Raw genomic sequence first — 15,832 nt, 5'->3', positions numbered from 1 at the left:
TTAACTAGTGGCTTCTTTATTTATGAGGAAGTATTTTTCTTTAAAAGAGAGATTCGTCAAAGGTGAATACTGCATTGCAATTCGATACGTTAACATCAAATTTGAAGGATATACAATATTTCAATACCTGATCTGGGATAAAAAAAAAAAAAAAAAATAAGCTACCTAAAGATTTCACTGGATTTATTTGTTAACTATTTAAATTAAATTTTTAAGCTATGGCATAGATTTTATCGCGGGCTTTGAGCGCGGCGACCGAAACAAGAAATTCCGTAACAAAAAACCTAACACACGATGACGTAATATAGGTGCGGCAAATACGCGTTAGAGTGGGACAGAACGCATACAGCGCATTCACATCTCTCTGATAAGTTCGGTGACGTAGCGCGGCCGGTGCAGCCGGTACGCGTTAGAGTGAGACAGACTATATAGGCGTTTTAGTCTGAGTCTGGTAGAGTGGTAGATTGAAATAATATCAAAGTAAAACAAATACTGTATAAATAAAAAATAAATAAATAAATAATTACAACTAGATAAGTTGATAAAAAATGCTATGCAATAGCTTTACCGCAGTAGTCCCCGAGTGCCACACGTTTTTTACTTTTTAATTTTTTTTCTCCTATACGGATTGGATGAAAGAAATCTAATAAGAAATGAAGCCCTATGGCTATGATTGAAGATTGTCTGATGAATCAAAATATTGGTCTACCGCTTTTTTCTATTAACCATTTAAAAATAGCTGTAAGCGTACCTAATGAAAAGGTTAGATTAAAAGCTGTAAAAACTGCTGTAAAACTATTCCTTTCAGCTCTAAGAGATTTAAAGCTAAAAGTTTAATCTCGTGTTGTTTTTCAGAACGCAATCTTCTCGGTTGATTTAACTATGAAGTAAATGTTACCGCTTAAAGTTTCTACAATCCGCCAGCTACAGATAAAAATCCAATTTAGTCACGACTTGGAATTGCCGCGCTGATAAACTTTATGATTCAAATCACGCATTTTATAGTTATAGAATGAAAACCATATGCTGGTTAATAATATTATCATTACGGCGAGTTAGTAGGTACTACAACTTGAAATTTATTTCTTCCATACCTCATTAAGGGATACCTAGGGACCAGTTTGCAAAATGTTTAAAAATTTTAGTTGGTCGTATATGAATGTCAAAAGGTTATAATTGTAACTTTTTAAAGGTTTAAAACATATGTTTATGTTTAACTTGTTTTGTCAAAGCGTTGTTCTTTTTAATTAGAATAAAACAAAAGTTTATCTATAAACGAAATGAAAACAAAATGTGCTAAAATTTGTAAGTGAGTAGCAAGAGAGGGACGCCATTAAAAGTTTTAATGACTTGAGCATTCTTTCGGGTCTCGAAGTGGTATTAATTAAAAGAGAGCTGGGATCAAGCGCGTTTGTTCAGGCCGCGATGATACACAGCTGGAAAGAATGGCAAATATACGTTGCTATACTTATTTAATGAACACATTATCGCCAGTAAGGATTTACACTCAGCTGTCAGTGGTAGTGCAAGTAACCTATTTGCATTTCTAAATAGTTTTAATATCTTATTCTTTAAGATTAGCACTAGAACTAGAAGATTAGAACATAAAAAAAATTGTTGTAGGTTTGACACGCAATGTACACTTATGAACGTCAATAAACAAATAATTAATAAAATAGCTGCTGCAAATCGCAGTTCTCGAATGAAGGGCATAGAACGGCCGAGCTAAGGAGCTGCTAACATTACTCTATCATGACATCTATTTTAAATAAATAATGATGAAATTGCCTTCAACAAAATCCAGTTGTAAAAGATAAGGACTATAATAACTTCAGTTTTGTAGATATGTATTAGTATTATTTATTAATCGCTCTACTAAAACATACAAACAAAGACATTCATTTAGTCAGATATAACTACAAAGCGGTTTTGCACGTACTTGTTGTATAAACTACGTGACTGTGTGTTTCAAACAACAAGGTATCAGTGAAGTATCATCCTAGTGAATGCTCTTAAGGTGGTAAAGAGTAAGATATAAGACCGTTTTTTGCTTTGTTTCAGCCACATATTGTGGACTATAAACAGATATATTTTATACTTCCCAGTAAACGTTGAAACATTATATATGCTGTCGCTGATTATGTTGTAGGCATTATTAAGCTCTATAACTTTTTTCTACAACTTAACCCGCGTTAACGCACCGTTCGTAAGAAACGTTTTCGTTTGACAATTTTGTCTCCGACTTACATCTGTCTACCACGAGAAAGTATTTTCATATTTATTCATAGTTTAGTCGATCTAGAAATTATCTTCTAAGACCCCTAAGACTGTAGGTACAATATTACTATTTAAAATCTTTCAAGCGTCGTCATCGACAGACGTAAAAAAACATTTCACCCGATATATATTTCGAGCATCAAATTAAATTCAATACAAAATACGTAGTACGGACTTTAAGGATTTTAATACCTTTTATACTCTGTTACATTTCCATACATTCTATGTTACCAGATACCAAATGCATAGCTTAAAATAATGAAAAAAAATCTGTCATCGTAAAATAGTAAATATTATTTAAACAGTAGGTATAAAACGTTTAATATTTTCACGACAATATCAGAAATAAAATTCTTTGCTGAAGGACTAAAAATAAAATCAATTCACTGAAAGCAATCTTTTTAAGTACTTCAAAAAGTTTTGTTTATAGACAGCGACTTGAAACAATGGCAGCTATTTTTTTACAACCAAAGAATATCTTTTTACCGGAATTATAGACTAATAGCTGACGTAAATTTTCAAGTGAAAACTTCTTTAGCGTCGTGGTGATTTGAAAGTTGATTGGCAGAGAAAGGGACGGTAAAAAAAGACAGACACATAAATTTACAAGAATTTCCCTGGGAGAAAATGAGTTAGGAATCATTTATACAGTGTATAAACTTTAAAAAAATTGTGTGCATTTTTTTTCTTTATTATAATTTCTATTGAAATGTATATTTAAGTAAGTTTTTAAGTGTTTATATTAATAACCATAATCTGATTTAAATAACTAAATTTAATTATAACAGCCTATAAAGGTCAAATTCAATCTCGTGACTAAGAACTAGTGCCGGAATAAAGCTCACGTCGCTTGTATATAATTGAAATTGATTTTCGTAAACTGCAATTTCATGTATAATAACAGACCCATCTCTTAAACTATTTTAAAACAATGAACTTAAAACAAGAACGAGTGAAAACTGAAGACAGGACGTTGAATAAAAAACACAGCACGCTCCTGTAATTGAGTTTGTACCATTCAGTCGTACTGAACGTTCAAAGGTTTGAGAGAAAGCCCATAATCTAATAACTTGCAGTTTCACACTTCACAATGTAGTTGGTTTGTCATTCAGAAAATGAGGTATTGGAAAATCTATATGAACATTATCTTTTGTACCTATTAACCTTTTTACGTTTTATTTGTTAACAAAATATTTGAGTGTGATTACCGAATATCCCGAAATTACAAAACCCAATAAAAATGAGGTTAATTAACAATTAGGTTATTTTTATTATAACTCTTTTTATGATTTAATAAAAAAAAATCAATATTCTAACCGGATTGAAGTTGTATTTACTATTATTTTACATAATTTTAAATTTAACCGACGTTTCGCGTGCTTTACAGCGTGCGTGGTCACGGTGACTAAAGACAAAAGGTGTTGAATGTCAAAAAGTATCACAGCTCCGGGGAATTATCTGTATTTATTTCTCCGGAGTTGGTATCGACTAAAAGATGAGGGTTTTGGCGGAACGTCGGTTAAATTTAAAATTATGTAAAATATTTGTAAATACATAACGTCAATCCGGTTAAAAATTGTTTTATTAAATGTGTAAAAGTTATGTCAATAAAAGACAATACTATTTTTTTAAGATGTTTTGCGTTGTACATTTTTATGAGCTATTCAGAATCTAGCGTAGAATTTGAATAAGTCTATATTTATGAATTATCTTACAAATTTAAGTCTAAATAAAATAATTATAAACAGTTTGTTTTTAATCATCAATAAACTAAGCTAAAAAATTAATTCCTGAACGTCAATTAGTCGTTTCTAATGAAGAGCCAACGGTCAATTTGCCGAGATAAGGGTCCTTACTTCTCATCGAGAGCCATCCACCGCTCGATATACGACAATATATATCTGTACACTATTTGGTTCCTATCTATCTATATACCTTGACTGGATAGTGAGACTAGTGTAGGTGATATTTTATATAGGATCAGTCTAATGGTAGATGACATTTTCTTAATCTATACTAATGAAGTCAGAGGGGATGCTTCGGCTGGTTTTGCTTTTCACTCATCAGTTTAGTACTGACTTTCTGTGACTGAAAAGTATTTTAGAAGTTTCTTTGAATCATTTGTTTTATGAATTTTCTCATGTCTTGAACTTATTTGTTTTGAAAAGTGGTCGATTAGATGGGATTGTTCATTAACTATATATAAGCCAAGCCAAGCCTACCACCGTTGCACACAGCGACCTGAGTGTTAGTACATTTTTGTGAGGTTTTTGTGACTGTTTAATAAATAATACTTATTCAGTTAAGGATTACATTAACTTTCGCAAGTAGGGTTTTGCATCATTATGTGTATTATTCGATTACACAGAAGTCAGATACCGTCTTCACTCATACATTGTATAACTAGGCTTAATACTGAGTACGGATATCGTTCAGAGATATAAAAATGACATAAACTGAGCAAGTAGTGTTTACGATCTCAACAACATTGAATTTGATGCACGTCGCCACGACTAGGGATTGCATTATTAACAATTCTTAACTCTACTTGTAAAGTGGAGGAGATAATAAATTATTAACCCGGATTAGTTTGTCTATAAAGTTGTAGGTACCGTTATATATTTATTTGCCAGTAAAAATACTATAATTTATTTATTTGAAATTTTATTGATAATTATAATATAGTTATGTGAAATATTCTTTGTCTATCATACTTTTACGATCACACTCGTATCATTTTGAAAATTAGTAAATCGACGACTCATTGGTCTAGTGGTTAGTACCCCTGACTGCGAATCCATGGGTCCCGGGTTCGATCCCCGGCTGAGACGAACATCGATGTGATGTGCATTTGGTGTTGTGCTTAGGTCTTGGGTGTTTAAATATGTATTTATATGTCTATCTATCTATAATATGTATTTATATCCGTTGCCTAGTACCCATAACACAAGCTTCACCAGCTTAGCATGGGACTAGGTCAATTGGTCGTCGTCGGCGTCGGTGTTATAAGACATTACTCACAAGATACAATTGTACAATTCTTATTGAACGATGACTTCCTTATAACAAAACAAACAGGCCTAGTACAGAAAACGTAAATACTTTAAGGTAGAATGCTTTACAGCGTTGTCAGTACAATTTTTGTAATAACCAATGAACTTACCTCAGAGCAATAAAGTACCACGCGCGTGAAAAACCGTGAAGGAGAAATAAAAAACAGCATTCAACCTTTAGGTTATAAACTGCATTTTTCGCTTTATGCCCTCGTAAAGTCCTCGCCCAAATGTGGCTTTCTCGGTGATTATCATCTGTAATATGAGACATCCTTTATATAGGCGAAATGAGATTAAACAGGGGCGCCGGTAAAAGCAGATAAGTATATTATGTTCACGTACAAGTTCAAACGCAGCTTGAGGTTTACGTTGCTTTGGAAATGATAACTTTATGATACTTATTATGTACTTCTCTAACTCAAAGAACTGGTTTTTGATTACTTTAAAGGTACATTCGTATACCACAGTGTAGATAAGATTCATGACAACGCATGTTCAGCACATTAGTTGTTGTGCATTTGACACATAATTTGTTAACAAAGTTATTTGATACTTTTACGTCTAGTTAGTTAAATAATTAATATTTCATTATACTTTTTATATTAATAAGCACGGTTATGAATAGGTGGACGTTTATATTTTGTAAATAATTATAGCAAGTAATAACAGTAATGGTGAAATAATTCGAAATCGATTTAGTAGTTTTTAGTTTATTTGGTACAAAGATACAAATCATTTCCGTCTACAATATAATTATAGATATGCATTAAAAAGTCAAAAAGCTGGTTTTCACAAACTGTTTAATACATAATGCAGAAACTCTAGGATCAATCCACTAGAGACTAAATGCTGGGAATATCAAAACGGGAAGACACTAACTTATTGTACTTATGTATAGCCACAGCCCTCAATCCTGCAATGAATATAAAACATCATTTTAATAATTCATTTCTCTAATATATTCAGGAATCCTTTTAGAGCTGAACATTAGTAACACGCTTTGAGGGTATTTGTCCTCTTTTGGGTGGACCTCTTATTAAAATTTGGATATAGCCTCATGCCATTCCATGGTAGCTTGTAGAACCTTCATTTTGCTGCGATCGTAAATATTTATTTATTGAATGAAGAGAAATTCTTTAAAGTGGTCGTCATTATATTTTTATTTATATTCGTTTAAAATCTTCAATCATTTATAAATTATAAACGGAATTGGCTTGTGGATCATCACGTGTCACAGTCAAATTACAAACTTTACTTAATAACTATTACAATACAGCACCAACTATATTTTTTAAAGGTTTTCTTGTTCAAAGTGTAAACAACTTATCTGTCTCTTTTCAACACAGCCTTAACACAATTTGACTGATAGAGTCAAATAATTAATAGAGTGTAAGTAGACAAATTTTGTGTAAAAATATTGTGTAATAGTTGAATTATTAACTAAATAACCCACCCGAAAAAAATGTAAATAATACGGAACAATATTCGTTTTACTAAAACACTGGAAATATAAACAAAACTTTTTCTTTTAACATCACGAGGTTAAAGCCAAGGGCTGTTGAATAAAAATCCTGTATATTCCCTGAATTGTCTCCTTTTTGAGACTTAGTTTAAAAAACAACAGCACAGGGTATTTTCATTTTAATTAAATCTCTACGCATGCAAATGTAAAGCGTCTGCTTTTTGCTCGACTTTAGGAAATATCTATTTGCTTTTTGTTTTAAGTAAGATTTACATATTTACGTGTATGCACAATAATTGTAAATATTAACATATTTTCAAACTTAGAAAGAATGAGCATATTCAATAAACGGAAACTTCTCTTTAACAATAAAAACACGGAAATAGTGAGACCGAGTGAGAGAAAACTTTATGCAGCATATTTTTTTCAACAACATTCACTGCGGGTTGTATGATAACCAACATTTTCATCTATGGGACAACCAAGCAATGTAAATAGGTGTACTATAAAACAAACATTAAATTTCGGTCGCGATTCTCCATACTACCTCGCGGTAAAATTATTCTTTCTAGAGAAAAAAGGTTCACCATCCGAGCTTTTATATTGAATGAGCAAATAGTTCATGGAATATTTGACCCGTGAACTTCCTCTAGCAGTTACTATTACTGGTAAAAATAATATTGCGACTGAACTTCATCTAATTAAGGTATTTGTATTAATATACTAGTAGACTCGGCCAAGCGTTGCTGTGGCTAAGATTTTTGTTATATTACATAGTAGTAAACTATTCAAGAGAAACGGCAGGAGAACACCAATCCACCATGCTTTTTTGGTGGTTAAGTCATTAAATTGTAGCTTATGTGAAACGTTGGTAATTAATTTGATAAGGATCAATACCTAGGTACGAATAAAGAGCCTTTTCTAGCGGTGGTATTTTAATAAAAAAAAATTATTAAAAGGACGCTGATTTTTTGTTTATTTTTTTACACCTTGGGTTAGATTATTCAAGTTTTAGTAAGCATCCCTATTTTTTTTGTCTAGCTTATGTCACTCGGGAATAGTGTAGCTTGCCAACGGTGAAAGAAGTTTTGAAATCGGTCCAGTAGTTTCGGAGCCTATTCATTTCAAACAAACAAAAAATCAAACCTTTCCTCTTTATAATATTAGTATAGATATATCACCATAACATTGAAAGTGGGCGAAGTATCCGAGCTCGTAATTTTTTGCATAATTTTTCAACCAATTACAATATTTATTTTAATCCATAGAAGAAATATTATATTACGGTGAATATCTATAATTTTCCATTAATACAAAATAATATTAAACACGAATCGAAAATAATAGGAGGTCATTCTCAATTACGAATATTTGAGCTTACAATAGATTTTCATTACCCATGGATTTGAGAGCCGTCCGTTTAGCGCGAACTCAAACTAGTGCAAAGTGAAATTCAATTTAAAATCAACAAAAATGGATCCCGTTCATTTCCGGCGCGGCCGCCCACTGGTGACTTTAATTACTTTTTATTTCCAACCAACTAGTGTAGATTGCGTATTTTTGACGCGCTGCTGATTTTATTTTCCGACTTTTTGTTGAAGTTTGTATTTATCTTAAAGTTTTATTCTTTCAGTATAGGTTTTCCATTCATGTTCATTATTCTTGTTTTTTGCTAACTCGTTTTCATAAATTACTTTAAAAATATAGAACTGTTTCCAAAATGCACTAACAAGTATATTTAATATTTCTTGTATTATCAAGAGAATTCGATGTATTAAACGATAATTCGTTTATTTGGAAGTTGGTCCACGGACAGGAGCTATGTTTGAACCAACACAAAAAAACGCGCCTAAAGAGGTATAACTTCAAAAATTACAAGTCGAATTGATAACCTTTTCACTAAAGGACTGAATCTGAAGAAGGCAGTTAAAAACAGAAATAGTTCGTTTTTGCATTTTGAAGCATCTTTGATAAATTATGTGTTTACAAAAAAATTGGTTCTTAAACTTATGTGCTAATAACTGCTGCGAACAATGCACAATTTTGAAAATTATTTCAAACCTAAACCCGATTATAGTTAAGACAAGTAAATTCCAACAGTAAATAAAGCAACTCGACTAAATTGTCTTAATCGAGTTATGCAAATACAAGTCCAAGTATGTCAGACATTACATTGTTAGTGCAAACAAAGTCTTGAGACTTGGAACTGAACTGGTCCCGCGTCTAATCTTGTTTAGTTCTGACTTAGCCTTATCCCACAACTTTATGATGGGCCAAAGTTTAACTTAAAGGTTAACGTGGCGCTATGAATTTAATTTGAAGGCTGGGCTTGGCTTAGAAGTAAGCTATTTAATTGGAATCAAAACCCTATTGCCAGGTATTAAGTTAAAAAAAAGCTTACGCTCTTGGATTTGTGTGTAGTAAAAAATAAAATTTATATGTAAAATATAAAAGTCAAGCTCCGCATAGAATAGGATTTGTATGCAGTTTTGACAGTTATCCGTTCAGAAATACAGCACCAATATAAAACCAAAGGAGATTGTATATTGAATAGTAAAAAAAAAGGGTGCGTGTACTTATGTACGCGCGTAAGAAGTTATACTTCTTTGGCATTATTAAAAATAGTTTTTGATTGCATGTAAATAATTAATTACAATTAAATAATCAAAGACTGGAAAAGGAGTCATTATAGTCAATAAAGTTCAGATTACATTTGAAAAATTAAATAAATAAATATTTATTGTTATTTTCTTACATTAAGTATAACATTCTATTATTATTCGAATGTTGTTTTTAAATTATGTCCAATGCTGTAGCATCTTGGGCAACTTCATTCTGTTAATTTTGTGTCACGGTGCGCGCGCATCGTAAAATTTCACTCTCATCAATTTTTCATAACGCGCCTAAAGAAGTACAACTTCAAAAATATTATTACGTCTCAAAAATATTGATATTATTCGTAAAACAACTGCCTCCGTTCACCAAAAATTTTAACTTTTTAGCGCAGTGTGAAGTTACGTTATTTATCGTTGTTTTAAAAAATTCAAAACAATACCATAAGCTAATCAATAATCCCAGTCCAAACAATTGAACAAAACTCATAAATTCCACCCAATCGAAGAGCAGTTGGTACTCGGCTAGTGTCAATTGTTTTGTTGCCCGGCCGAAGCTTCAACCGGTTTCGCCCGTCAATTGTATCCGGGCTTGAAGTTCGTGATCCGTTAGAATTGCTAACTTTTCTGAGGCATAGTTTTTGCTTTGTTCCCGTTTGTAGGATTTCCAGGCCTTTTTGAATAAATGGAGATGCGGTCGGCGGAAATATGTATATGACGTAGCTGTAGCCGAGTTTTCTACATTCGTTGTAGGAAAAGTGAATATTTCTTTTCGTAGAGATAGTTAAGTACACCATAAAGTAATAGAGTACGTAATTTTATTACTGTTAATTTATAATAGTTTCATCAGTAATCAGTTTTTATTTAAACATGTTATATATATTAAGAAGTGTCAGCGAATTTGTTAGTCTTAAAATCAGTGGTAGATAATGCTGTATGTGTAGCCGGGGCGTCTTTCGCGAGACGTGTGATGTGCAAAGGTCCCTAGACACAATGGCAGGGGAGTAGAAAAGTGAAATATTAAAAAAATAAAAAAAAACTATATACAATTTGTAACCTGTACATGATTCACTTACGAAATATTGGGGTACCGAGTCCTTTAAACAGAAAATTAAACAAATATTTATAAGCAAGCAAATTCAAAGAGCAAATAGAAGTTATTTAACAATAACAAGAATTATAAATATTTTGAAATTTCCCTAATAATATTAAAAGTTTATTTTAGTTATTTTAAATTTATGAAAATTACTATAGCAGAGCTGTCATCATAGGTAGTTTAAAATTTTCCGACACAGGCGACATTTTTCAAATATAAAATATACTTTTCTAATTACAGATTTTATAACTATATGTATTTTAATATAGACTCTCATCCCATGAATCGTTTATTCTGAATACGTTCATACGAATAGTGAACTAAAACAAGTAAAATCGCTTTAAGAAACTTGAGAATAAATAAGTCAAAATAGTTTGGTATTTAAATGAGTTTGCGCTCGACGACTTACTAACTCCAATATAAAGTAAGGCACGTCTTAGACTAAATACGTCATTGTTCAAGGAATTTGAAGTTGACATTAAAGTTTGCTTTGTTTTGCTCAAACGACATAAAATCCTCTTAGATTTATATGAATACTTCAAATTAATGATAGATGTATATTATATACACATTATTTTTAGTTCAAGAATATTAATTGAAACTTCAGATGCGTATATAGAAATATTAATAAAATATCAATAATGAAATTTAACAAATAATTTTATTGGAGTTCCTTCACAGGTTGTATAAAATATATATATATATATATCTAATTATTATAAGCCTGTTCTAACGTTTTGTTATCTTTATCGCATAAAACTTACTAGTGCAAGTAAATGTGATACTTTTAATGTTCTAGTGCTATAGAGCAACTAACAATGCGCAGTAACAGTATAACATATTCCCACTGAAAGCCTAAAATATAAATGAATAGAGGCAGAATAGTGGAGCAATTGAAAAGTAAAGGCAGTACGAAACGATCTGTATCAAACCGGCCGAGCTTCGCGAAAAACTTTGGATTTATTCTGAGCTTAATTAAAGTTTTGCCCCCGCACATGTACATAGAGAGATACCTTGAAATGATGTATACTTTGTTGTCTGTACAATGCCTGTATTTAAAACATTGTTCAAGTCTCTAAAAAAGCTACTTAATTAAAGTTCATTGTTCGTTCGGCAATAACTGTTATTAAAGTGGTCGTTATCAAATTCCATCAGAAACAATATAGCGTTTTAATAAGTTAATTTCGGTGACTGAAACGAAATAATTAATTAAAGAACGTACGTACCTAATGACTACCTTAATCACACCGCTAATGGTATCAACATCAAATCATAATAACATACCGTATATTTGCTTTTTAAACAAAAATAACATTTGAACGTCATATGCTCGAAAGTTGTAAAAATTGTTCTAAGTATTAGTATAAATTACAGTAGATTAATAATGCAGTTATTCTTAGAAATTGTTCGCGATTTGTCGCATTGTATGTACGTATTCACCTGCTCGGCCGCTGCAAATTTAATCAGCGCCCGATGCACCGGAATTTCACCGAATGTACTCCTTCATGCTTTTTAACTATTTTCCCACAAAAATATACATTTGAATGGTCATAGAATTTGCACGCTTTTTTCGAACTTTTATTTTCAGCACAATTTTTAAACTTTTTCTTGATTAAAAGTAATTCTAAATTAAAGACAATTTAAAAATTAAAACGCGTAGGAAAACTCTTTCAGCATATTTGATATGTATTAGTTTAATTATATTATCCTGAAGCGCAAAGGTATTTTAAGTAAACGTGATTGCAAGTATCAGAACGATTTGGATATTTTTTTATATATTCTTTACATCTTGCGGCGGGAGGAACTTACTACGAAGACAAAGTCGCAATGTAAAACATTAGTAGGTATATTAAACGAGAATTTTTTAACAAAACAGAAAATAACTTATGTAAGTTTAAACAAAATGCTCATTAATCCTTTATTGTCCAATCGTGTTTAAACTGTAATGCTTTAATTAAAACTGTATTATAAGACTAAATTAGTTTTTTTACGAATAAAGGGGTAAATGTTAAGTCATGCATAACTACAGTAGAGAACTACTTTAAAATGTAAAGGAAATATAGAAACTAAACGCGCCCCTTGATGAAAGCGATCTAAAAATTCGATAAGCTCTATTCAAATTCACTTCTATCTGTTATGTAAATCAAGTTTTTCTGTCAAAAACCCTCCAGTTGCCCCAGATCCTTTAGCCAATACAAAGTCTTTTGAGCCACGGGTCTACTTGAATGGTTATTTGTCAACTTAATTTGAATAAAGTCGAACCCTTTCCATACAAGTCGGGAACGAATAGAAAAGTTTGCGGGCAAAAAAATTGTTTCGAATTTACTTATTTATGTCGTTATCAAAAAAAGCAACGATATGTGAAGTTATTTTGTTAATATGTATAGTTTAGTTCCTAAGTATTTGTATGAGCTTACGATTATTATAAAGTATAAATATAGTATTGTCTTTGATTGACATAACCTTTACACATTTAAAGAAAAAACTTTTTAACCGGATTAAAGTTATGTATTATTATGTCACCGTGACCACGCACGCTGTAAAGTACGCGAAACGTCGGATAAATTTAAAATTATGTTAAATAGTTGTAAATTTATAATAATACATAACTTTAATCCGGTTAAAAAGTTTTTTCTTTAAAAGTATAAATATTAACATTATATTATTGTTGTTACAGCTAAATTTATGGCGTTGTAATTATACGGTTTCCACTAATAGGCGTTCCTATTAGTGGAAACCGTGACATAATAAACATAATATAAATGGTCTCATTTTTCTTAAAAAAGTACTACTACATTAACGCTCTGCTGAGTTTCTAGACTACTTATTTATCTGGTGGTGTCTGAATAAACCTGTTACTTTATAATTGATAATACAACGATAGTGTAACTATGACGAATTTTAATTAAAATCTACACTCAGTAACGACTACGTGAGTTCTAAATGATGTTTTAACAAATGAAGTGTAACTAAACATTTTTGTCGCATAATTGAAATGAATATTCCATAAAATAATTAAAAAACTTCAGAGGTGTCAAGGGACACCCGGATGGAACGAAATTCCTTTCGATTAATTTATATGTTAATTGGTATCAAAACAGTATGATAGATTTTCACGACACCAATCTTACGACGAAAAAAAAAGCCAACATCACGAGGTGTTCCCAGGCGGTCACCCATCCAAGTACTGACCTCGCCCGGCGTTGCTTAACTTCGGTGATCGGACGAGAACCAACCAGGTGTATTCAACGTGGTATGGACGATGGCGATAGCTAAATCGAAAATGTAAAATATAACAACTATAGCAAAAAGTATCGTTACAACTTTTGGTCTTAATTTATTCCGTCTAGCCCCCTTTCGCAACGCTCGATAACTTCGTTCCAACAAGAATAATTTAGTTAAGTGATTCCAAAAATAATTTTCATTTCTTATCCCTACAAAAAAAAGCCAACATCACGAGGTGTTCTCAGGCGGTCACCCATCCAAGTACTTACCTCGCCCGACGTTGCTTAACGTCGGTGATCGAGAACCGGTGTATTACAATAGCAAATAGCAAAAAAGTGTCGTGACAACTTTTCGTAAGATTTTTTTCCGTCTAGCCCCCTTTCACAACGCGCGATAAGGAACTTCGTTCCAAAAAAAAAATCTCATGTCATATCAGATGACAGACACAGATATTGTAATCTGTGCGTGTGTTTTAATAATATACGCAAATGTGATGCAACAAGAATAGGAAATATCCTATTATTAGTAAAATTTTTGATGTGCTTTAAGTTGATTGTTGTTAAAAACAAATAGTTGTTTTATATTATACAATGCCTGTTATTAGATGTAAATGTCTGAGCTGACTTTAATTTATAATAACTGGCTCTGTAGCGCGACTGATAAGCCAATGAACGATGCTGTGGTCTGTATCGGTACGCAGTAATACCGTAGAACCATAATTCGTAGCTTACCGTGACAAAACCGTAGCACTGCTACGTCATCCCTCTACGTGAACTATTGAGTTCAAGCTGGTTGAGAATGATTTATATTTTCCGGAAATTAAGTTCTAGCACTAGTTTCTGTTATGATTTCGAATCATTTTGTTTTATTACGCAAGAGATGAATCTACAAATAAGTAACTCAAGTGCTTATAGTTTTATTCCAGCCACTCTCAACCCTCAAGTGGTGCGTTTGAGCCCTCGCTAAACACCAATACATTTTTTTCCACTGTCGCGGAATTAAAACATTTTCATACAGCAAAGCAAAGCGCACCTAATACCGGCAAATCGTATATAAGTAACAGAAGGCTGGAGATCTTTGGTTAATATCAAAAATTGTGGCGCATTAATTGAATATTTTTTAATAATACGCTTAAAATGTATTTGCTAGAACAACATTCCATCCCTCCACCCGTATGTATCAAGTTGAACCTAATAAAGATGTAAAGCATGTACATGAATAGAGACGTAACTCGTAAGTTATATGACAAGGCCCGCAGTAAAACAACCGAGGTTTACATTACGGCGAGAATCAGTCCAACTAGTACATCTCTAATTCAAATGTGTGCTTTAAGTTTTCATAGTTGGACATAAACTTGGATAGTCTTGGCTAAATATGATTTTGTTTGACTACACTTGTATAATATAGGAGACTAGGACATTTTAAACTTAAAGTAATAGGAATTACTAATAAGCATGAGGATATAACATAGTGATTGTGTGATAGTTGGTAATTGTTGTAGAAAATTTTATAACTATGGATTTATTTTGTAATATTTAGCAGATAAATAAAAGACAGGATTACAACGTACTTTAAAAATAATACTAATAACTTAATATATATATACATACTAGCAGACCGGCCAAGCTTTGCTGTGGCTAAGGTTTTTGTTATATTACATAGTAGCAAACTATTCAAAGGAAACGGCAGGAGAACAAAAGTCATGGGGATCACCATGCTTTTTTGGTGGTTATGCCATTAAATTGTAGCTTATGTGAAACATTCAACACAGCGCCATCTGTTAGAATTGTATCAAATAATAAACAAATATTTTGCAATAAAATATTATTGCGGGTATAAATTGAGATGTAAGCTATCCTATCTTTTAAGTTGAATCAAACTATCCACGGTGTGCAAATTTGATTGATATCGGTTCGGTAGTTTAGGAGTCCATCGCGGACAAACAACGTGACACGAAATTTATATATTAAGATAACTATATGAGTTACTTAATGTAATAATTTCAAGTAGTAATTGCTACTAACAATGTGAATGCAATATAATAATTATATCGAGGGATACTAAAAATATAAATTGAAAAATATCTTGGCACCATTTCTACAAAGAA

At 31.9% G+C, this 15,832-nt stretch overlaps 1 non-coding gene across 1 annotated transcript; it reads right to left on the bottom strand.

Annotated features, from left to right (window-relative positions):
• Positions 1–13,643: 13,643 nt before the first annotated feature.
• Positions 13,644–13,767, bottom strand: LOC125052792. The gene has a single exon (XR_007117491.1). It is a non-coding gene; the product is annotated as a 5S ribosomal RNA (ribosomal RNA).
• Between the last annotated feature and the right edge of the window lie 2,065 nt (positions 13,768–15,832).

This window comes from Pieris napi, chromosome 9, assembly GCF_905475465.1.
Source record: "Pieris napi chromosome 9, ilPieNapi1.2, whole genome shotgun sequence".
In the NCBI taxonomy this organism is placed as follows: domain Eukaryota; kingdom Metazoa; phylum Arthropoda; class Insecta; order Lepidoptera; family Pieridae; genus Pieris; species Pieris napi.
The sequence above is the reverse complement of the archived record's forward strand: the minus strand, read 5'-3'. Positions and strand labels throughout refer to the sequence as shown.